Source organism: the organism of the source record quoted next, unplaced genomic scaffold, assembly GCF_019419815.1.
Source record: "Pyrus x bretschneideri cultivar Hongxiangsu unplaced genomic scaffold, Pyrus_bretschneideri_v1 Contig31, whole genome shotgun sequence".
Taxonomy (NCBI): domain Eukaryota; kingdom Viridiplantae; phylum Streptophyta; class Magnoliopsida; order Rosales; family Rosaceae; genus Pyrus; species Pyrus x bretschneideri.
In genome coordinates this window covers 3,268,829-3,293,651 of record NW_025999624.1, presented here as the reverse complement: position 1 = coordinate 3,293,651, position 24,823 = coordinate 3,268,829, and the positions used below count along the sequence as shown (strand labels likewise).

Below are 24,823 nucleotides of genomic sequence, written 5' to 3'. Positions count from 1 at the left end.
TAATACAAACAATAAATAATAAATTATATAGATAACAAATAAATAATACAAACAAATAATTATAATGTAAATTTGGGTATCAAATAAATAATATATTGTTACTTGATCTGAGTAATTTTCCCCACTTCAAATATTACTACTAGCTTGTGCCAAGGCGTCTCTCCACGTACTAAACGATTGGCTAAGTAATTTCCAACGACTGGACATCGATTCTTTGGTTCTTTTCCCACCAATTTTCTCAAGATAATTGGTATGAATAAGACTCCACATTTCTCGCAACTGCATCTCATTACCCGTAAGCGAACTATGAGTAACTTCAACCCAGCTAGTACACAACGCAACATCTTCAATAAGCGACCAATTCGTACCTGCACCAGTGGTCATTTTGTTGAAAAAAAATGGATTCAAACTTTGAGACAAAGAAAGGAATGTGATTGAAAGTAGTTGAGAAAATATGAAATTGTTGTGTAAGGTAGATGATAATGAGAAGGTATTTATAGAAAAGTAAAAACAATTTTTTTTACAATTTTTTTCAGATTTTTCAGATATTTTTTTGAATTTTTTACAATTTTTTTTAAATTTTTATTCAATTAATTAATCTCTGCCGTTGGATATAAAAAAAATTTGAATTCCAACACTCCAGATTGTGCCACGTGTCACAACGGTAACTTTTCAGATTTTTAAAACTATTTTTTCATTTATTTTTTAATTTATGAAGTATTTTAATATCCACCGTTGATCTCAGATCGAACGGTGAATATTAGATCTGACTTAATTTTTTTTTTTTACCGTTGAGATCGAACGGTCCACATTAAGTGATCGTTAGGATCTAACGCACCGTGGGAAGCCACGTGGCTTCCCAACGGTAACTGACGGCTTCTGTTTTTTCTGATTTTTGTGTTAGCGACGCGCCCCCACGCGCGGGTGGGGTGCACGCGCCTGACACAAAAAAATTTAAATAATGCGCTGACGCCACCCTGGCGTCAGCCTTACGTCACCTCCACCTCGGGCTCAAGGGCTGGCAATCCCCCATGGGCTCGGAGCTTGGGCCTCCCCCTTCCATCGGGCTGGGCTACGCTGGACCACATCGCCTGGCCCTCGGGCCCCTTGTTTCTCCCCTGTCCCCCGAGCAATACCCAACGCTGGGATTGCTCTTATCTTGATATACCAAATAGACTACAGTCATTAAATGGATTTTTTTAGTTCAATTATTCTATTCTTGATTTCATGCGTAGTTGCATACTATATTGGTTTGGTTTGCAAATTGACCCAATAACATAGATGCATAAATTTACTAAGGGATCAAACAATTAATTTGATCAGACATATTAATTAATGTAATTTCTATATTTTATAATGTAAACTAAGAAAATTAAAACTTCATGACACATTTTCAAACTCACACAAATATAAAGGATGTGAAACGTAGTTCGCATATTTAGAAGCATCTCCAATGGAAGATGAAAAATGCTTGGACATTGATATTTTATATTTTTGGTTGGCCGAAAACCACTTCAATGATGATATATAAAATATCTTCTTCTTCTTTTTTTTTTTTTTTTTTTTTTTTTTTTTTTTTTTTTTTTTTTTCTTCAGAATATGTATATAAAAATGTAAATTTACATCTTTTTTAATTACATTTTTAGGATGTGGCCATGGCAATCAAAGAAAGAACAATAAATAGCGTTCCAGACTTGCATCTCTCTCATTGGAGAAGAACTAACATTTTCACAGAAATATAAAATAAAATGCAAATCTGACTTTTACATCTCAAATTTACATCTTTTTATTGGAGATGCTCTAAAGCATGTTAATATGAGGTGAGTTAATTCAATAAAAGCATCTCCAACTGAAATTGGTACCAGCCAGAATATCCTGTAATTTAAAATTCAATATATGCTTGACTGACTAACCAGCGTCATCAGTTAACTAAGATCAGATTTGTTAGTTTACCAAAACCAAGAATAAACAATTATACTTGGTTTACTAACTTAACCCTAGTTAACAAAGGTCCAGTTCAGTGCACATTTAAACTTTGTTAAACTTAGTTGAAAGCACAAATCTATTTGCAAACCCTAGAGTCAATGAGTTACAAGCAAATTAACATGATATGTGAGCAAGAATAACAATAATCTTTTTGGTAGGCAAAACCCACATCTGGGTTAAAAAACCGGGGACTCACCAATGAGTCCAATCCACTAGTGTAAATAAGGTTCATACAAAGACTAAACAAGCTCAATTCCTAGATCCTTATCTACGGAGCAGCTTTACGTTTGTGCAACCTTACCTTACACGAGAGGAAATTCTTCGGTCTTCACGAAGTGGCAGCTCCTCCTGAGCTCATCACCTTGTGGCATCGAGAACCAACACAACCAATGCAAATGATATGACAATGATGGTTATGTGAAATCTGGATTTAATGACCAGTTAGTTTCTCCAGTCAAACATTTGAAGGAAGAAATTGATGAGAATCCTAAAAACAGGTCTATATAAAGATTTGAAACTTAATGCAAGGCCATGAAAACAATGCAAACCTACTTCCTAATGATTGGTGTTTAATGCATGAAGAAGGTTTGACAGAAAGGGTTTCATAATTGGAGAAGAGGCAAGCTTAAAGCTTTCCATGCAACTCTCTCACTCTAAAATAAATTCTAAACCCATACAAACACAAATTGAAACCCTAGGGAACAAATATACCCAAGGAAATCTGATTTCCATCAGCCAACTTGTGCCAAGGACACTTGTCGGCTGCAAAAGAGATCCAGGCAAATCAATGGCTAGAAACTAACCACCAGCAAGAAGATTTCAGTCAACCCATGTGGGCTATCTTAATTTGTGTGCCGAGACAGCTAGAAGTTAACATGCAAAACTGATTAGACAATCAAACTAGACATAATGCAACACAAATAATATGAAGTGCACATGCATGAACAAACCTTTTGAGGTGAATGTGTCGCATCTTAAACATTTACTTCAACAACAACAACAACCCATAATCATAGTATAGCCTAAAGCTAGATTGAGCATGTGTGAAGTTCAATTATAATATTTGACAAGGAAAGCCAAATCTAAAAGTCTTGACTTCACAATCTACCCTTTTGGCTTTCCTTGACAAAATACCCCAAGCCTAAAACTAATTTCACTCAAAACCCACACTCATGAGAGCATCAATCAATAGAAGGAGACCAAGTAAGAAGTCCTGCAAAAGAGCAACTCTTGATAAGAACAAGTGAAATTTATCATGGGTGAAAGGCTTGCAAAGGTAAGAAACACAAATTTTACTCCCCATTTTGTCATGGCAAGACAAAGACAAGGTGGAATATCACAATCAATGTCCAAAGAGGCAGCAAATAACATAAGGTAGGAGTAGCACAACAGATTAAAATTAGCAATAAGTCATACAACCATGCCCAAGAAAAATGAAACAACAATTGGACAAACAACAAGTAAGCATAAGAAGGTGAACCAACTCCCTTAAAAAGGATGCATGCAATATAAAGGACATCCCCCAAAAATGATGCTCTTGATATAAACAAACTCCCCCATAATTATAGGCACGGCTTGAAACGAGCACAACAGGCAAACCCTTAAACGTTTGCACTTTTCTGACAAGGAATAGAGACTCAGTAGAAAAGAAAGATACCCATTAGGAAGCAGTTTTGAGCAAAAACAAGACATAATAGTCCCAAACAACATAAGACAACATATTAAAATGATAGAGATCAAGATGATAGATGTAATCTTTGTAGCAATAAAAGATGGCTAAACCATAAGTGTCACGCCCTCAATTTTTATTTTTATTTTTATTTTTAGAGCATGAATAAAAGGGGTAACTTAAATGTAATAGCAGGTGACTATGTTGAGCTAAAACATTGCATTAAACAAAGTCATTACACATAAAAGAAACGACAACAACTCCTTAAAATGTTTAAAACTATTTACAAGCAGTCTCTTTCTTCCAAGTTAGCCACTAGATTTCTATCTCAGATCCTGTAAGACAATTAATAAGGGGTGAAATAAAAGCTTAGTAGGGGTCCAATGTCTTAAATGATTAATATTATTAATGGTATTAATGTTTTATGAGTAATGTAATGCAAGAACGTACTTCTTTTCTACCCAACCCGTTAATTTATATATTAAAACAAATAGACCTGCATGTCCCATACCATGCATTTTACCACTATGGTCCCGAGTGCTTTAATATATAAATAACCCCCATAAAATATCCCAAGTTCATAAACCTCTTTTGCTAGTCATCTTATCTAATTCATTGATCTCCAGCTCAAATCACCCACATTGATGATTTTTCCCGTCAATACCCTATTCTAATGTGCACACCGGGCTCGCCTGGAACTGCTTTCACAATGAATAGATTCAACTACACAAAAGCTAATTTCCACATATTCCCACAACCTAAGTAACTCCTTTACTTCGTTGACAAATGATAATGAGCATGCCAGTACATAATATACCACATTTATAATATATCACATCTAAGCCAACAGTTAAATATATAGCATGTTCACATATCAACATTTCACGTAATACAAATAACACATGTAAACCCAATTAATTAATTCCCCAAATTCCCCTACCTCGAATCCAAAGCTATACACTACACGAGAAAAGCACCTCACTTCTTACTCCATGAGTACTTCTTTTGCTTATCTCATTTATCACTCTCTTACTCACTTTCTACGTAGGGTATGTATTGTATGTTGCCAAAAAAAAAAAAAAAAAAAAAAAAAGAGTGAAGATGGAGATTTGCTCCTATTTATACTATAAATGAGGTGGCAAAACTAGTTTTTCTCATTGGTTTATTTGGCTTGCAAGAAATAGGTTTCTCTACAATCAACTCCTCATGCTAAAACACCATTCCACGTTAACTATAGGGTTCATTAGTCATCATCATATTCTTCAATAGTCATCACACTAAAGTGCTTACTAAGCACTCTAAAAACACCAAGTGGTAACACATAACCTACAAACTTTCCACCAAACATGCTAATAATATGATTAGTGTCCTTAGGCTAGCATGGTGGGTAAACACCACGTGGCAAACTTAGCCACTCAATGGATGCCATTTGTCATCAATTCCCTAGTCCAATTGTAAATTCTAAATTCATATAGACTCCGAAAAGTAAACCGAAAGTTTTTTGTGAGCTTGAAATGAAATACTCTTTCATCCTATGACATTCAAAATAGTAAAATCCACAATGCCTTCTACGCACTTTAAAAATTTAGGAGTATAACAATCTATCTAAATAAACTAAAGAAGGGTAAAATCAAACTGGATTTTTCCTATTCCAAATGGGTTAAATATAAATTGTATATGGTTTGTAGTCTAATAATTTCAACCCATCCTTAGTTAACCTAATCAACTTTCTATTTAAATATGTGCTCAATAAAAATGTTCCCATTTATGCAAGACTAAAAAAATAATAAAGGTAAGAGAAGTCTAAAATTTTAATCATATAAGCATGTCTGGAGGAATGTGCATAAAATTTAGAAATTATAAGACTCCACAATCTACTCTCCTTAAATAGATTTCATCCTCGAAATTTAAAACGTACCGGTGTCGAAAAATAATTCTGGGTACTTTTCTCTCATTTTAGCTTGTAATTCCCATGTAGCTTCTCTACATTCCCATGTAGCCAAAAAACTTTGACCAAAGAAATAGTCTTTGTTCATAACATTTCATCCTTATGGTCTAATATCTATATTGGTCTCTCTTCGAATGATAATTTCTCATTGACATTGAGTTCTCCCCAATTAAGAACATGTGTTGGATCCGGCTAATACTTTTGAAGCATTGAGACATGAAACATGTTATGTACATTCGAAAGTTGAGGTGGTAATGCTAACTTGTAAGCCACTTCTCCAATTCGTTCTAATATTTTGAAAGGTCCAATAAATCTTGGAGCTAATTTTCCAGATTTTTCAAATCTTTTAACTCTTCATGGTGAAACCTTAAGAAAGACATGATCATCAATGTTAAACTTCAATGGCCTTGTTCTTTTATCAGCATAATTCTTTTGTCGACTTTGAGCGGTAAGTAAATGTTGTTTTATAATCTTGATCATCAATGCTAAACTCCTTTTCCTAGTAAAATATTTTCACCTATTTCCACCTAACACAAAGGTGATTGGCATGGTTTCCCATAAAGTGCTTCATAGGGTGCCATCTGTATACTTGATTGAAAACTATTGTTATAAGTAAATTATGCTAAAGAAAGATGATTTTCCCAGCTTCCATGAAATCCAAGACACAAGCTCGTGGCATATCTTCTAAAATTTGAATAGTTCTTTCTAATTGACCATCAGTTTAGGAACCCTCCCTCGAGCTTAAACCCTTACCAAATCATTTGAAGTACGTTTTCTTAGGAGACCAAGAGACTTTGCCCTTCATAGTCTCTTCATCACTCACGGAAATGGAGGAGGAAACACTAGTACGGGTGTTGAAGGAATACAAAACAGCCATTGGATGGACCTTGGCCGACATCAAAGGAATTAGTCCTACAACCTGCATGCATCGCATACTTCTAGAGGAGGGGGCTAAACCAACTAGAGAGGCTCAATGTCAACTCCCAATGATGGAAGTTGTGAAGAAGGAGATTATCAAGCTTCTTGATTGTGGAGTGATTTATCCAATTTCGAATAGTCGTTGGGTTTCACCAGTTCAAGTTGTTCCAAAGAAATCTAGAGTCACTGTGGTGAAGAATGAAGAGAATGAGCTTGTGCCCACCCGTATCCAAACAGGTTAGAGAGTTTGCATTGATTATAGGAAGCTCAATGCCACCACAAGGAAAGATCACTTCCTTTTGCAGTTCATTGACCAAATACTTGAAAGGTTAGCCGGTCATTCTTTTTATTGTTTTCTTGATGGTTATTGGGATATAATCAGATTGTTATAGCTCCAGATGATCAAGAAAAGACCACTTTTACTTGTCCATTTGGTACTTTTGCTTATCGTCGAATGCCATGTGGTTTATGTAATGCACCGGTCACCTTTCAAAGATGCATGGTAAATATCTTTTCAGATTTTGTTGAGAAGATTATTAAAGTTTTCATGGATGATTTTAGTGTTTTTGGTGATTCGTTTGATGATTGCTTAGCTAATCTCACTTTAATCTTCAAACAATGCATTGAAACTAACTTTGTTTTAAATTGGGGAAAATGTCATTTCATTGTAAAACAATGCATAATTTTGGGTCATATAATTTCAAAAAAGGGAATTGAGGTTGATAAATCGAAAATAGATCTTGTACGCTACTTACCTTCTCCTTTTTTGGTGAGAGAGGTTTGTTCTTTTCTTGGACATGTAGGATTCTATAAACATTTTATCAAGGATTTCTCGAAGATCTCTACACCTCTATGCCGACTCCTCCAAAAGGATGTGTCGTTTGTGTTCAATGAAGAATGTGAGAAAGCTTTCAATCACCTTAAGGAGATGCTAACTTTTGCCCCTATTATAGTTCCACTACATTGGAGTCTTCATTTTGAGCTTATGTGCGATGCCTCTGATTATGCAATAAGAGTTGTTTTAGGCCAAAGGAAGAACAAGCAGCTGCATGTCATTTATTATGCATCCCAAACCTTGAATGATGCTCAATTGAACTATTCCACCATTGAAAAAGAACTCCTTGTTGTTGTGTTTGCTTTAGATAAGTTTCGTTCTTATTTACTTGGCACTAAAGTTATTGTTTATTCTGACCATGCAGCGTTGAAGTACTTACTCACCAAAAAAGAGGCCGAACCAAGGCTAATTCGCTGGATGCTTCTCCTCCAAGAGTTCGATATCAAAATTCGAGACAAGAAAGAAAGTGAAAACGTGGTGGCTGACCACTTGAGTCGTTTGGTGCACAATGAGGAGTCCTTACCCATCTTAGAAGCATTCCCAGATGAGAAACTGTTGTCCATTGAGGTAAGTGAGCCATGGTATGCTAATTTGGTGAATTATTTAGTGAGTAAACAAGTTCCAAGCACCTTAAATAAGCACCAACATGATAAACTCAAAAAGGATGCACGGTTTTACGTGTGGGATGACCCATACTTGTGGAAATATTGCTTTGATTAGATTCTTCGTAGGTGTGTTCATAATTCTGAGTTTAATTCAATTTTAATTTTCTGTCATATTTATACATGTGGGAGTCATTTTTGCAGACAACGCACAGCCCTTAAAGTGTTAGAATGTGGATTTTATTGGCCTACTATCTTCAAGGATGCTAGAACTTTTTGAATGACTTGTGATCGTTGTCAAAGAACGGGCAATATAGGTGCAAAAGATCAAATGTCGTAGAACCCTATCTTTTCTGTCAAAATTTTTGATGTTTAGGGCATTGATTTCATGGGTCTTTTTCCTTCATCTCATGGTTTTAATATATTTTACTTGTAGTTGATTATGTATCAAAATGGGTGGAAGCAAAAGCCACCCGTACTAATGATTCCAAAGTGGTTGCAGATTTTGTTAAAACTAACATTTTTTTCCAGATTTGGGATGCCAAGAGTTCTAATAAGTGATGGGGTTTCCATTTTTGTAATCAAACCATTGAGGCGCTGCTCAAGAAGTATAATGTCACGCATAAGGTTTCAACAGCTTATCATCCTCAAACAAGTGGGCAAGCTAGGGTTTCTAATTCAGAAATCAAGCAGATTTTGGAGAAGATAGTTGGGCCAACTCGAAAGGATTGGAGCTTACGTTTGGATGATGCATTGTGGGCGTATTGTACAGCCTACAAAACACCAATTGGGATGTCTCCATTTCGGCTCATCTATGGGAAACCATGCCATCTTCCCGTGGAATTGGAACATAAAGCACATTGGGTAGTCAAAACGTTCAATATGGACATAGATGCGGCTGTAATTCATAAGAAGCTTCAACTGAATGAACTTGAGGAGATTCGAAAGAGGCTTATGAGAACGCTCTTATTTACAAGGAGAAAACAAAGGCATTCCATGACAATATGATTCATAGCAAGACATTCTCAAAAGGCAGAAAGTGTTACTTTTCAACTCTCGCCTTCGATTGTTTCCCCATAAGTTACGTTCTAAATGGATTGGTCATTTTGTTGTTACTAATGTTTTTCCTTATGGTGCAGTCCAAATTCAAAGTTTAAAGACCGGACAAGAGTTCAAAGTGAACAGACACCGTTTGAAGCCTTACTATGAGTATTTTGAGGAGCATGTCGTGAAGGATGTACCCTTCCATGCCGTGGGCACTAATGGAGCTTAAAAGGAGGTATTGTCCGATTGGAAGACGTTAAACAAGCGCTTCTTGGGAGGCAACCCATGCATTCAAATAAAGAAGACCTAGGAATCTCCGACTCCACAACCAGATTTGCGTTCCTTAACCCTATTCTTTATTGCTTTTACTTTGCCATACTTGTCATGTTTGTTAGTTGTGTTGTTTGATTGTTTGTGTGAGTCTATGTTTGAAACATTGAGGACAATGTTTGATTAAAGTGTTGGGGGGTAAACAAAGTGTTTTTCATGAATTTCGTCAGATTTTATCACCTATCACTTCTAAAGTTGTTACTCACTGTTTTTAAGTGTTTTTATTGTGTTTTGAAGTGTTTTAATGTGCTTTGAAAGGGAAATACGAAAATTTTGAAAAAACAAATTCGAAAACAGCTTTAGAAAACCCAAAAAGAGTCGTTTGTGTTTGTTTGTTTGTGTCTTAAGGTACCTTCCAACACAATGATGAGGATTTGGTTTTTAATTGCATGACTGTTAAAGAAAGTTACAAACATGGATGGAAGTTTGATTTGCTCTTTGGTTCATTTTTAGTTGTAGTTGTCGTTTACGAATTCACATGTAATCACAAAAGAAAAAGAAAAAAAAAAAACCAGTTTTTGTAACATGCTTGAAGGAAGGAACTCAAACTAACGCTACAACCCTGAGAGACTTGAGCCTAAACTTTATTTCGAGAGTTATTAATCTGTGATTTCTTGTTTTCTAAAGTCGTTGCATGATCTCATTATTTCTTTGCTTGGTTGATACTTAGAATGCGTTTTCATCACTACAGTTCCAAATACTAGAACTCATACCCGTTTTATTCAAAGCATGAGATTGAGTGCATAACATACAATAAGATGAAGTTGTTTAGTTAAACCAGAGCCAAAAAGCCTTGTCCCTTTGCATTTGTATTGTTGGTTTAACCCCTTTGAGCCTTATTTAGCCTATTTTCTTTCTTAGCCACATTATCCTTACCTAGCCTAGAATAGGACTATCAATAGTGGAGCATGACTTAGAGGGAATCCCTTTTGATCTACAGTATGCAGAAAAACAAGTGTGGGGGAAGGTTTTTCGTTGAAATCTATGAGATTGTTTGGTTTGTGTGCCAAAGAAAGAGAAATGGCATGTTTAAAAAAAAAGAATGTGAAAAGAAAGAAAAAGAAAGAAAAAGAGTTGAGAAATAAGTGAGAATGAACTCACAAGTATTGATTGTTGAAGAAAGGGTCCAAAAGTTTGAATCTGGCCCTAAGTGTTATGTGAATCTCCCATGGGTGTTTATAGTTGATATCTGCATTCAAAATGAATTCTAAGTGTTTATTTCATTACTTTGCTTACTATTGCTTTAAGAACCCTTGTTTATCATTTACCTTTCTTTGTTAACCAATACCTTAGCCCCGTTACAACCCTTAGACTTCTATCTTGATTGTTATGTGTTTCAATATGTGAAGTTTGAAATTGGTATGAGCATATGAAATCCATGGTTCTCGTGTTTAAGTAGTGGCATTCCGTTCATGAGATCATGAACATATTAATAATTCCAGAAAGTGCTTTCTTTGTTATAACATATGTGAGTGCTAGGCTACATGTTTACATCAATCTTCTCACATATACCTAGTGTAGGGAGTGTAGTCAGAAAATCGACGTGAAAATAGAGAGTATATTCGGTGAGGAATTGAGGGAATTCTCTAAGGCATGTTACTACTTTCAAAATGTTGTTTTAATTGATTAAATGCGAGCTAGTGAGTGGTGACTGCGGTTAAGTGTTTACTTAAGAGTAAAGATCACTAAAATATGTGGGAGTAATGATTTTTAACATGTCATGTGCGTTGAAAATCCCTGAGGCAAATGTTGGAAGGTCTAGAGTGTGTTTTGTTTGTTTTGTTTTGCTCGAGAACTAGCAAAAGCTAAATGTGGGGGAATTTGATAGGAGCATATTTATGCAACTTTGTTAGCTTAATTCCTTGCATTTAGTGAGTTAGTTTCTATTTATTATAGTGATTTAAGCTCTTTTCGTGTGTTTGTAGGTTCAATTGGCAAAAGTGGCAAGAAAAGGCAATTTAGAGCATTTTAGAGTAGTTTTGGGTTTGGCATGGTTAGCACATGCATGGAGCAAGGTGGATGGACGAATTTGAAGTTCAAGAAGGACTAGGAATATGCTAAAGTGATAGAAGAACTAATTTAAGACAAAGAAGATATGGAGCTCAGCAAGAAAGAAGGAAACAAGAGCAAAACGACCTTATTTTGTCTTAGCCAATCCTAATCCTTCACTACTTAGGTTCCAGCTGCAAGGGGGATCCCTAATTATAAATGATTCTAGAAGGCTTAATCCCATTCCTAAAGGGAGCCGCACCTATTTCTTATAGAAAACCCTTTCCCTTGCCATGCAAGGCATTTCCCTTTCCCTCTAGGTCTTGCCACATATCCCTTTCCCTTTTTCTCTTGGATTCTGACATTTATTTACCCTTTTTCCTTGAGGATTTGGAGTGCAAATCTTTCCCAAAATCTAATTAATGTCGTGCCTTTTCCCTTTTAAAAAAGATATATTTTTGCCGCGCAAAGGGAACAACCATTCATCCATCATTCAAGATAATTCACACATCCATCATACACACAAAGACCCTTGTGCCGTAGCCTTGCAAGGAGAAATGAGAGAAGCCCCTTGGAGCTGTGCCTTGCCATTCAAAGTTTGGATTGTTGGAGCATTATTAGGTGTATTCTATCTTTTCTTTTCAATGTTTAATTTAAGTTATCTTTGTTTAAGTGTGAACATGAGGAACTAAACTTGTTTTGGCTAGAGGAGAATGCAAAGCCATGAACATATATGTGATATGAATTGATTTCATCCAATTATTGTTTCGTAAAACATGAATGTGATTTACTTAACTGCTTGATTGATAACTTATTCTTGTATGTTGATAAAGGATGCATACTTAGTTTGCATGCATGAATTTGATGCTAAAATATAAGGGATTTTCATCTAATCGCTATGAACTTATATTTGCAAGTAGTGGAGGTCGCTAGTCATGATCGTGTTAAATGAATTCTTGGCAGGAGTATCATGCTTTTCATAGTTACGAATGCCATATCAATGCTTCTGATTTTCATAGAACTTAATGATCTTTGATATGTATCTCTATGATGTTGTTCATATAGGGAACTTGATAAGAATAATTTGGTTGCGTCGCTGAGTCCAATTCAATGAAATTAGGAAAATCTGAAAGTTAATTTGTGCAATTCACGGTTAACTTGGGGCATTGTCATTTATGGTTTATTGGAATACTAATTGGAAATCGATTTGTATGCGTATGTGTCATGTGTGGAGAAGTACCCTCTAGCTAGCTATCAACCATCAATTCACCCAAATTCGTGTCAATTTACTTTGTTTCTACAATCTGTTTGTTTAAGCTTTAAATTCATCAAAACCAATCCCCCCTCTAATATTTCGTGTTTACTTAGTTAGAACCTATTTAAAGTTGTTTCTTTTAGTGTTTTTGAGTCAAGTTAAGTTAGAATTTGTCCAAAATCACCCTTAGTTTCTGTTTTGATTAAATTTGCTTGTTTTGTGCTATTTTGAGTCATTCTAGTTTGTTTTGAGTCATTAGAGTTTAGTTTTCTGTTTTTGAGTCTAGTTTAGTGTTTTAGAGTTTCAAATTGAGAGATTAGCATCCCTTCTTATCCCTGGCCTATAACGATCCCTACTTATTCATACTACAACTACATAAAAAGAGTTTAAGTTTATGTGCTATTTTATATCACATCAGATTTATTGTTGGCTTGCACTTGATTTCGTACTTATACTTAGTATGATTTTCGGGACTATACTTGTTTTACAGTGAAGGGTTAGTATGTTCAAAAAATAAATGAATTTTATAAATCTTTATTTTTGTGCCCACTCGCCCTTCTATTTTTCGCCCCTCCAGGTTTAGTAACTATACTTACTTATAAACAAGGACTCTAGCAAATCTCAGTACATGGTTATCTTCAATGGTATAACTCTCACCCTATTTACTATACTATTCTTATGCTCTGACGTCACGTGTGAAATGGGTTCATTTCAGCTCCCTAGTGCACTTTTGTATTTAGGCACTTTTAGGTTTAAATTTATTCACATTTTCCACATCACTACACTTTATGGTTTCGTCACCTTCCAGCTGTCGGCCAGCACAGCTCGATTAGGAGTCCTAGTGGACATTTCGGGTTAGGGTGTGTCAATAAAACAATGCAAACCTACTTCCTAATGATTGGTGTTTAATGCATGAAGAAGGTTTGATAGATAGGTTTCATAAATGGAGAAGAGGCAAGTTCAAAGCTTTCAATGCAACTCTTTCGCTCTAAAATAAATTCTAAGCCCATTAAAACACAAACTGAAACCCTAGGGAACAAATATACCCAAGGAAATCTGATTTCCATCAGCCAACTTGTGCCAAGGACACTTATCGGCTGCAAAAGAGATCTAGGCAAATCACTAGCAAAAAAGTGGCAGTCAACTCATGTGGGCTGTTTTAATTTGTGTGCCTAGACAGCTGGAAGTTAACTTGGAAAACTGACTAGACAATCAAACTAGACAGAATGCAACACAAATAATATGATGCACATGAATAAGAAACCTTTTGATGTGAAATGTGCCACATCTTAAACATTTACTCCAGTAGCAACAACCCAGTATAGCCTAAAGCTAGATTGAGCATGTGTGAGGTTCAATTACAATATTTGACAAGGAAAGCCAAATCTAAAAGTCTTGACTTCACACCAGTGGATGCCCAGTTGTCGTTGCAATTGGGGTTAGTTGCCATTGAACCGAACTTTGATGCTCCAGTGATGGAGAAAATGCTTACTAATTAGGCAAAAGGCTAGGCAGGAGCCTGGGCTGCCCTGCCGATTGTTGCACGGGCTTGCTCCCTTTGAATAAACAGGAGGGAAAGGGAGGGCCCCACCCACGTGATAGCCCAACCTCCATCAACAAAACCCAACGCCTTGCAAAACTTTGGATTTCCAATGGTCATTTCATCTGGACCGTTGGATTTCCAATGTTAAAAAAAAATTGAAAATACCAAAATAATACAAAAGAATCTAAGAAAATACAAAATGCTTTTTAGCAACACACTTAAAATTATACACACTTAAAGAAACTTAAAAAGTTCAACCATATTCATTTGCCTTTATTTTTAATTAATTATGCTTGTTTGTAGGGGTGGGCAAACGGGCCCTAGGCCCGTGGGCAGGTATTGGGTGGGTCTAAAATTTGTAAAGACAAAACGGGGCGAGCCGAGGCGGGTTCACAAAATTATCGGGACGGGCTGGGTGCAAAAGTCTTAGGAAACAGGGCCCCGGTTGGACCTGTTTCTCCTAACTTCTGGGCATTTGGGATTAAATCAAATCAAATAAAGAAAAAACAATTTGAAGGCACAAAAGAAACTCGGGTTGGACCCGTTTCTGTGACACACCTACCTCAAAAGGAGCTCCTTTTCTCTGCCTCCCTCCTCTGTCTCATCAGTTGCTTCCACAAGCTTATTTTCTTTCTTTTTTGGCTCTCTATTCCCATCTTTTATTCTTGCCCCTGCTTCTTTGCTTTTTCTTTTCTGTTTTTCATTTTGCTTGTTTTTTCCTGCACATTCCTTGTCATTCCGGATCTGCGGAGCAGAAAAAGAAGAAGAAACACCTCAAGAAGAAGACTTATGTTGCGCTTCGAGCTTCGGTTAGAAGCTTCAACAGTGGCGACCGCAAACAGCGTTGTTCGAAGGTGGCCTTGGCTAAGCTGAAGACGCTGAAAACCCTCGTTAATCCGACCCACATTGGAAAATCACTAAAAGCCGACGAATTGTTCCAGGAAACGGCAGATTACATCGTTCTGCTGCGGACCCAGGTCGTGATTTTGCAAAGACTCGTCGAGTTTTATGGATCTGGTGAGAAGGAAAATGTTGCTGTTGTATCATAGTAGTTCAATATCTTTTAATTTGTCAATGCAAAAAAAGAAAAGGAAAAAAGATGGGTTTTTTTTTGGGATTAGCACATGGGTTACAGTTTGGAGGATTTGCTCATGGCGTCAGCGAAGACACTGGGGAGGAACGAACGAACAGGATGACGAAGACCAGCCTTAGGCGTAGGTGAAGATTTGAACCCATGGGGACCCGTAGAAACCGGCCCGTTTCAACGGTCCAAGTTAGGTCCGGATCCCATTTTGAAAAATTCAAAACCCGCCCCGTCCCGCCCTGTTTTATTTACAAACGGGTCCGGTCCGGTTCTTTCAATTTTGGGCCCGGCCTGGCCCATGCCCACCACTACTTGTTTGTAATGCTATGCTTTGCTTTGTATTTAAAACAAATTTTTGAAGTTAAATACGAAGTTTTATTTTCAAAGACAAATTTACTAAGTACACACTTACAAGGCATGACAAATGAAAAATATATTGTGAATAGTAGTCACCATTGTCTTATGCTCTTCTCAAATAGGCACAAAGGCAACTACTATTGAGAGTGAATGGTAAAGATAATTTCATTGCACTTTCCCTTGCCTTGCCCTTGGCCTCCTAAAAAGAGCAAAAAATAACACCTTTTGACGCGTGTTGGAGAACCCAATGCAATTAAACTCCTTGGTAGGAGTTGGGGCAACACAAATACCGAGTAACTTCAAACTCTGATGAATAATTTACTTAAGGATAATGTTAGAGAGATCAAATTTCTAAACTAAATTTACAAACAAAAGATGTGTCACTAATAGGAAATAAGCACATTAATCAACACTTAAGTAACAATCCAATCATCAATAACTATATCATTTGGTTTGCAAAATTTGTTTAAAATTTTGTCTCCCTAGCATTACCCTTTACTTAAACCAACATCATTTTCTTCTCACAAATGCCTCATAGATAAGAGCTCTTCGAATGATAAATGGATGTGATTATTTTTTTTCGGCTGCAATTTTTGTTCATTGCCTTCAAGTGGTGGTTATGCTCACTACCATACTTATTATCATTGGATGAGTTTAACTTTTGAGATTTATGTCTATTCACTACACGATCTCAAAATTTAAATTCATGCCATGGTGATCAATAGAGTGGTGAGTATCACCATCACTTGAAAGTTAGGATAAAAATTAAATTTTTTTTTTTTTTTGGGATGATGAATATGAAGAATGGGAGACTACATAGAACTCGGGATCTGAATGTGTGTTGAAAAATATTAGTATTTAGGTTTACTTTAATGTTTGGTTTTCTGGGTTTAGCCCATTAGGATTAGGGTTTGGTTTCTTACCTTTTAATGTTAGGGCTAGTTTATTGTAAATAACGTACTTGTTATTCAGTCAAGAATAAGTTAGTCAAGATGTAACCTCTTGAAATTTTTTAGCTGTTTCGGCATTCTCATTTGTTTAATAATATTCTTATTATTTTGTAATCTTATTCGGTATTGGAGCAGGTTCAATCCTTCGGGATTTGATCTACTTTGGTTGTTATCAGTTTCGTCGTCATCTGTTGCTTCTGTCATGTTGCCGTTTGGGTTTAGTTTAATATTACAAAAGAAAAAATTGATGAAGCTTTGTCGTGCTTCACCGTTTCCCGCATCAGATCACTACCAAGTCGCGCCTGCAAGCACGGCGTCACACCACCATCTGCTGCCGCTTGAACCCACCTTTAACCTCGATCCATCACCGTCTTCCTCACTGTCCACCATTTGTTTTGACGAAGCCCAGATTCAAGAACCCAAACTCGGATCGAGTTCGTCTTTGCCCTGCACTTTGCCATATCCTCGTACTCGTACCGACTCCTATGAGTTGGATCTATCGAACCACCGCAACCCTGCTGTTGTTGTTGCCTGTTTGAAAACCTTTTTCTTGCTGTCCTTTTGTTGACCCGACAATTGCACTGTACTTCCATGGCTGATTGTTGCACTCGTTCTCACAAAAGAGAAGAAAGAAGAAGAAAAAGGAATATGAGAGAAAAAAGGAGAGAAAAAAGAAGGAAAAAGAAAAAAATTGTTTGGAGGTTTTGACGCCCACACGGGAAAGGAAAAGGAAATGGCTTGTTTGCTCATTTTTTGTGTTTGAGGCCCACACAGATGAGTGTTGTCCCTTGAATGAAAATTAGTGTGTGGTGATCAAGTAGTTATTTAATTTATAAGAATCAAAGTCAAAATCTAAAGAATGCGTCTGTTATTCGAGTGCTTAGATTTTTGACCACTTGAGTGATTGTAGTTTTTTGGTTCTTGCCTTGGGATATGGAAATTTCGTCCCTTTAGTGACGAGAAGCAATCGTATGCTTTCTCTCCATACTCTCAACGCCAGTCTATATCGGATCAGCAGTTAGCACCAATCAAGTCAAGTCAAGTTCGCCAGTTCACAAGCAATTCACCGCCAGTTCACCAGTTCGCTAGTTCACCAGTTTGTCAGTCAAGTCAAGTTCGCTAGTTCAGCTAACGGAGCCAATCCACATCTGCTTGTTTGCAAACCCATGTCGTATACTGTCATGAGTTTGACAGGGGTGTTGGAAAATATTAGTAATTAGGTTTACTTTAATGTTTGGTTTTCTAGGCTTAGCACATTAGCATTAGAGTTTTGTTTCTTACCATTTAGGGTTATGGCTAGTTTATTATAAATAGCACACTTGTTATTCAATCAAGAATAAGTTAGTCACGATGTAGCCTCTTAAGATTTTATAGCCATTTCGGTATTCTCGTTTGTTTAGTAATATTCTTTTTTTGTAGTCTTGTTCGTCCCACTTTCTGATATTTAACTATGGGAATATCATACAACATATGTAATGGGCTTAAAACTCTCCATATCTAATAAGAATATTATACTAAGTGCTCCTTTATTTTTGGCAAACGTTAATTTGTGGATTTGATCTCTTCAGCTGGGCAAACAGAGAAAGATCAAAACCCTCTTCCCCGTCCCCAATCAAGACAACGATAATAAATAAATAAATAAGCAAAAAAAAAAAAAAAAAAAAAAAGCGCAATAATATTCGTGGTTTGGAAGATATCCATTGCTAACTTTTGTCTTAATTGTTTCTCTCAATGATTTGTTTGTGTAAAGCTTTCCTTTTCTTGTGAGTTCCAGTTGGGGTTTTCACGTCGGTGGCCAAACCAGCAACTTGAAGAAATCTTATTAAATACCATGTAATATCAACCTGCCACCATTCCAGGCCTTGCTGAGCTGAGTGGTCAAAAGCATGGCGGTTATTGTGCCAGCCTTCTCCAAGGGTCGGCAATGCCAGCAACCTAAAACAATTCAAATTCACATACTTTTACTATTTATCCATGCAAAGAACGAACATAATATATGGAGATTCCGTTATAGCTACATTACACACACACACACACACACACACACACATACCAGTTGTTTTTAGAGAAATCACCGGTATCTCATGCTTGTCTTCCCCATATGTGGCCAATAGAATTTACTGAGAAAGTAATGTGGTAAAGTACTACCGTCCTCACAGCCTGCAGTGAATAAAAATCCAGCTGGTTACATTAAAAAACGATGGACGCTGGATTAATAATATTTACGGGTCATGAATTATAAATAATGTAATGGCAAAGATACTATGATATATTTATGGACCATGTATTGCATCTAATTACGGAGCACGACTTTCAGAGCATGGGTATATTGTCATTGTGGTGTCCCGTGCCAATAATACAAAGACATGCATAAGCATTTGTACACGTTGGTCTGCTTTGTATGATTCGGATGAGACGGCATTATGGCTGTGTAATTATATATAAGTTTCTTTATGACGAGCTACCGCTTCACTAAATCACTTGAGGAGCTTGTCATGTTTTCAGTGTAAGAAAAAAAGGGTATGAAATTTATGTTATAGTTTGAATCTTTTTCCTAGAGATACACGTGAAAGTAAATTTGGCAGGGCTAGCTGCCTTTGATGAGAAAGAAAATAGTACAAGTAATTTACCATTCCCCAAACCAGAAAGGGTAGTCCTCCCATGACATACAGTAGAACTCCAAGAACAACCGAGTGAAGAAGATGCGTACGATGAAGAAACCTATAGTACGGCTGCCTTTTTAAATCATCAACATTATTTAGTCGTCTTTCGTACTGCAAAATTGGTATGCATCTCACTTTGTCACAGAGAGAGAGAGAGAGAGAGAGAGAGAGAGAGAGTGAGAGAGAGAGAGGGAGTTTTATACTGAGGGGGAGAGAGAATTTTGTTCACTTACAAATCGAAAGCTGTTATTGAAGATCCAACCAATGTGACTAAACCAGAACCCCATAAGTGGGCTATGAGGGTCTTTCTTTGTGTCTGTAAACTGGTGGTCGTATTGGACTTCCCTGCAAACCAAACACAAGATCAGTTCACAAAAAAAAAATTCTAAACTTAATTAAAAAGTATAATTACATAAATAACACATCAATTTAATGATTCTGGTGAGAATCAGATCTCAAACACCAGCAATGTTAAAAGTACTAACTATTTTAACAAATTATCAACTGCGGTTTTGCGATATATATCACATGGTTTCTAAATTCGTATATATTCCTCTATTAGCATTTCTCTTAAGCAGACTTGAAGTGCCAAAGCACCGCAATAGGCAAAAAAGTTCGAGCCATCTGGGAAGCTTAAAACTCCGGTGCGCAAGGCTCCTATGGTAACCTAGAGTTATTCCTAGACCTGTCAAAATATATAGCGCCACGAACAACCAAAATGCACCCCAGTTGAAATAAAATGGCGCTAGAAGAGAAAGGATATGGAAAAGCAGAACAACAATCGAAGTGGCTATGTCGAACAAGTTCCACTGCCTCCCAATAAATTCTACCCGCCGCGTCGTAAAATGGGGCGGCGCCATTAGTTAGAACAGTGTGTGTAGGTTTTTCTTGAAAGAACCAAACAGCAGCGCGAAGGGAGAAAGAGTGAAATGAAGGAATTTTTGTTTTGTAACCAGCGTATTAAATAATGGTGTTAAACATGATTATATATAAGTCCTGGCTGAACTCTGCTTGAGTTAATAGCTTTGTTTGGAAATTATGTTTGAACAGTGGACGAGTATGTTTGAGTTAATAGTTATAACGGTCTTAACATGAATTCTTAACTTCATAACAGATTCTTATATAGTATGTACAGTAGGCACAATGAGAAGTTTAGGGTTTAGGCCTTGCTTGCAATTAGCGATGATTTTCTCTATTCTAAGTTCTTCCACAATAGTTTGAGTGAGTGTTATTATAGGAATCACGCAATCTAGGTTTGATATCTATAACACTAGTGTTACACTAGTGTGAATTATGTAACTATGACAGTCTTACTTAGAATGTACTAATTTAAAAGTATCACACTCATGAGTTCAATATATTGTTAATCTCGTGAGTTTAATATATTGGTATCACACTCAAAATTTTTTGGCCCATTGTAGGAGTGTGATTCCTATATTAGCTCAATATATTGGTATAACCCTCATTTTTCTTTGCCCTACTGTGGAAAGTCGTAGTTTGAGTGAGTGTGATATCTATATATAAGAATTAGACAACATGAGTGTGATATCTATAAACACTTCTTCTACAGTAGTGTGAGTTCAATACATTGAGTTTAGTATGTTTGATATGACCTTCTTGAGTTAATATATCACACTCAATTAGGATTAACAACTCTCTTGTCTAACAACTAAACAAAAGATAAAATATGCAATCTACCCTCTTTAAACTAATATAAATAAATAAAAAGTTGTTATAGATATTATATTTAAGTGTGGTTGTGTAAATTCTAAACAAGTTTGATTAATAGTTATTCTTTTCCTATAGGATTCTATTTACTTAGAGGACAAGTAATTCATCTCCTATTTACTGCTATAAATTAAACTAATAGGAGGGAGCAGGTGCCCCTGTGCCTCCCTTTCTGTCTCACACCTCTCCCTTGCTGCACAGGCCAGAGCCCAGCAGCCCAAGACCTAGGTCTATGCGCCCCATCGCTAAACTTCTCGGCCCAACCGAATCACTCCTAGCCCAGCCAGCTGAGCCATGCCATGCAGCAATTAAAGCTGCCACGGCAGCAGCACAGCAACCTATGGCTACACATTTTCCCAAGCCCTCGATCCGCATCGAGCCAAAAGTTCAAGCCCCAAAGCTCTAAAAAATCAAGAAGAAGGAAAATTAATTTTTCTTACCTTGGAGAAGAAGAAAAATAAGGAAACACAATTCTTTGCACGGACAAGCGAAGAAGATTGCTGGGGAAGAGGGAACAAATATCATCTAACTTTCTATCTTTCTTGCGAGGTTTTAATTGCACTCCAAATTTATTTAACCCCCTGCTTAACGTAGACTTAAATAGGTTTTGGTAGCAATTACATTTCCTTTCCTAGAAGAATTTAAATTCCAAGTCAAAAAGGGAATCTACATCAAATTGGGACACAAACTCCATTGCAGCTTTGGATTCGTACATCTCCTGCCCTTTCCTGCAAGCAACGCAGCAGCTGTGGGGGCATTTGTGGAGCCTAAACTAATCCCAATAATCATGGAGTTGACACGTGGATTATTTTTTAAGGAGGACAAGACTACCCTTATTGAATGAGCAAGGAGTAGCCTTATTCAACATGAGTAGCTGAAATAGAGTAGGTACATACCAACAACTGCTCAAGGCATCCCTGCCCATAGAAAAAGTCAGGGGTACTTGTGATAGGATAATTCCTTATTTTTATCATAAATACATTCCTAATCAGAGAAGACCTCTTTCAAGTAAGTAATCCTAATTCCATTTATTTAGGATATTTACCTAATTACTCCAAGATAATTATTTACACAAATATCTTGGAATATTATCATCCAAATTCCACCCTAGGGCCGGCCACCCCTAAAACCCAGAGGGCCGGCCTATTTCCTCATTTTCTCCTATAAATACTTCATTTATCTCCAAAATTCAGTAAACTGGAGCAAAGCCTAAAGGGGCTTTTTGCTTCCCACAAACACTCAAACACATTCTTTTCAGAATTCTAACTTTGACATCGGAGATTCTTCGGCCAAAGCCCACCCCTCCTCCATTCATCATGTGCGCATGAGGCTTTTGACCCTAATCTTAGGTGTTATTATTTTGCAAGTGCAAATTTGTCAATCCAAGGAAAGCGGAAATTTGCATCCACAGTAGTACCTTCCACTTCAGTTTCAATGCCTTTCAAAAACTTTAACTGGGTATGTAGGTTAGTAAAAGTAGTGCCTAAGATTACGCATGACTTAGACCTTGTATTTAAAATATACTTCATTTTGAAGAACGACTGCGTCTGACAACTCATTATATTCTCATTAGCTGGCCGATTGCATTCTAGAAGATCTCGAGAAGCTTTTGAGAAGTACTTTGTGGGTAATACTCCTTCGTTTATACAGTTTTGGTCTGCTCCATAATCAATCAATGTTTCAACTGCAAACTAGAAAGTTTTTTTTTTTAATAATAAAAGTAATAAAAGAATACCATTTCTGGGATATCAATTTATTTTGCTATTAACAAACATCAAGGTAGAGACATGGCTTGTTTCTTCATCCTTAATTTTCAGGACTTGGGACTTCTTCTCTTTGAAAAATCTCCCATCATTCCTTAAAACTCCTTTTCAGTTTCGTCTTTACTTCAAACATCTTCGAAGAATTCGAGAATTTGAACTCTATGATTAAGTTCTCTTAACTCTTCCTTGGTAGCATTGATTTTCATTCAGACTTGGTTCGTCCTTATTGGTAGTTTTAACTATCATGTTGATAATAGTTTTGAAAGTATAAGTGTTAGCTGGTTGTTTTTCCGAAAGTTCTGTCTTTTGGTTTTTCATTAGTTGTGGTTAAGTATCTTTCTAGGGTTTCACTTTTTTCTGATGGGTCTTCCATTTGACCAATTAAGTATAAAATCATACTTTCTTTATTCAAATCGGAACAACTACTTTCAGTTGTTGACTCAAACAATTTTTCATCTTCGAGAACTGCTATTTCACAATGGCTTTCTGTCTAAGTAGAAGAATTTAGCATCAGTTCATATAATTGACGTTTCATGCATTCATCAAGATTAAGATTATTAATCTTATCTTTCATCATACACTCAGCTTTATAGTGTCCTACTTTTCCACATTTGTAGCAAACAAGAGCTTTTTCTTTTCCCTTGTTACCACCTTTTTGTGAAATTTTTTGAGATTTTTTTGAGGTTTTATTGAGGATGATTTTTGTATGGGTTCGAAAATGAAGTATTCACAGAAATCATCAATTTCTTTCCTTCCTAAAATCTTTTGCTTTTCAAGCTGCTTCTTAAGGTTAATATCATTACAAAGTGCTAATTCTTTAGCACAAATTTCAAAAGTTATTTCTCCATTGGTATACCTATCATAAGGTATAACTTCTGACACACCCTCGACCCGGAAGGTCCACCTGGACTCTGAATCAAGCTGTGTTGGCCAACATCGGGAAGTGATGAAGCCATAAAGTGTAGTGATGTGGAAAATGTGAATAAATTAAAAACCTAAAAGTGACTAAATGCAAGAGTGCGCATGTGAGCAAGAATGAACCTATTTCACACCTAATGTCAGAGTATAAGTAAAGTACACTAAAAGTAGAATGATAATTATTCCATCGAAGGTAATCTCTTATTCCAACATTTGCCAAGAATACTCAGCGACACGAAAGCTCAGCCACTAAAACCTAGTGGGGCGAAAAAACAAGGGTGATTCAAAAATGAAAATCATACCTTTCAATGAGATGAAAAGAATGGTACCTTTCTCGATGGCTAACTTGCCGTGGATTGGCCGGAAAATGGTCGGAAGGGTCGCGGCCCAATTGAGATTTGATCCCGAAGATCCAGAAAGAATTTCGAGGTAAGGTTGGGTGTTCTGAGCTCGTGAGGACGAGACAAAGCTCGTGGTGTTCTTGGTTTGGGCGGTGGTGGTCCAAAAATTGGTGCACCATGTGTGCACAGTAACAAAGAGATAAAGAGAAAGATGAGAGTGAGACCAAGAGAGAGAGTGAGATGAGGGAAAGAAAAGAGAGGTCCAAAAGTGTAGGGAGAACGGATACGTGGCAAGAAGAAAGTGGAAAGTTTGTGATGTGTGGGCCCCATGGGCCAAAAATAAATTATTAAAATAACAAAATATCCACAAAAAATTATTAAAATAATAATATAATAATTATGAAAAATATATAAAATATAGAATAATAATTTTTTACAAAAGTATTTTTCGAATTTGTAGTTCTATAAAACCTCCATCGTAACTCCGATTCCGATTATGTCTGCGCCTACACGTTCGTACCGTCGAGTACTTCGGGATTACGGTAAATTAATAGCCCATACGTGTCACGAAATGATGGTCAACAAAAGTCAACAATCTCTTCTCTAGGGGCATTTTCGTCAAGTCACTCTTTTAAAATTAATAAAATCATAAAATTAGGGACGGGGTGTTACAACTTCACCAAATTTGTTCCTAATTCTATTGGGCACCTTTTCAGCAAAAAGAGAAGGCAATCTAGAAAAAAAAATCTCTTTCCAGAAATTAGCGTAGCAATCTAGTCTAGTAAATACCATAGCATAAAACATATCATTGTACCCATATAAAATGAGAAAAAGTTGGACACTTTAGATTCATCATGAGTTCTCTAGATCGGTCTTGTTGGAGCTCAATAGTTCCAACAA

General features: G+C 36.5%; 1 pseudogene; it reads right to left on the bottom strand.

The window, feature by feature from the left end:
• Positions 1–17,752: 17,752 nt before the first annotated feature.
• On the bottom strand, positions 17,753–24,173 carry LOC125480066 (annotated as a pseudogene).
• Between the last annotated feature and the right edge of the window lie 650 nt (positions 24,174–24,823).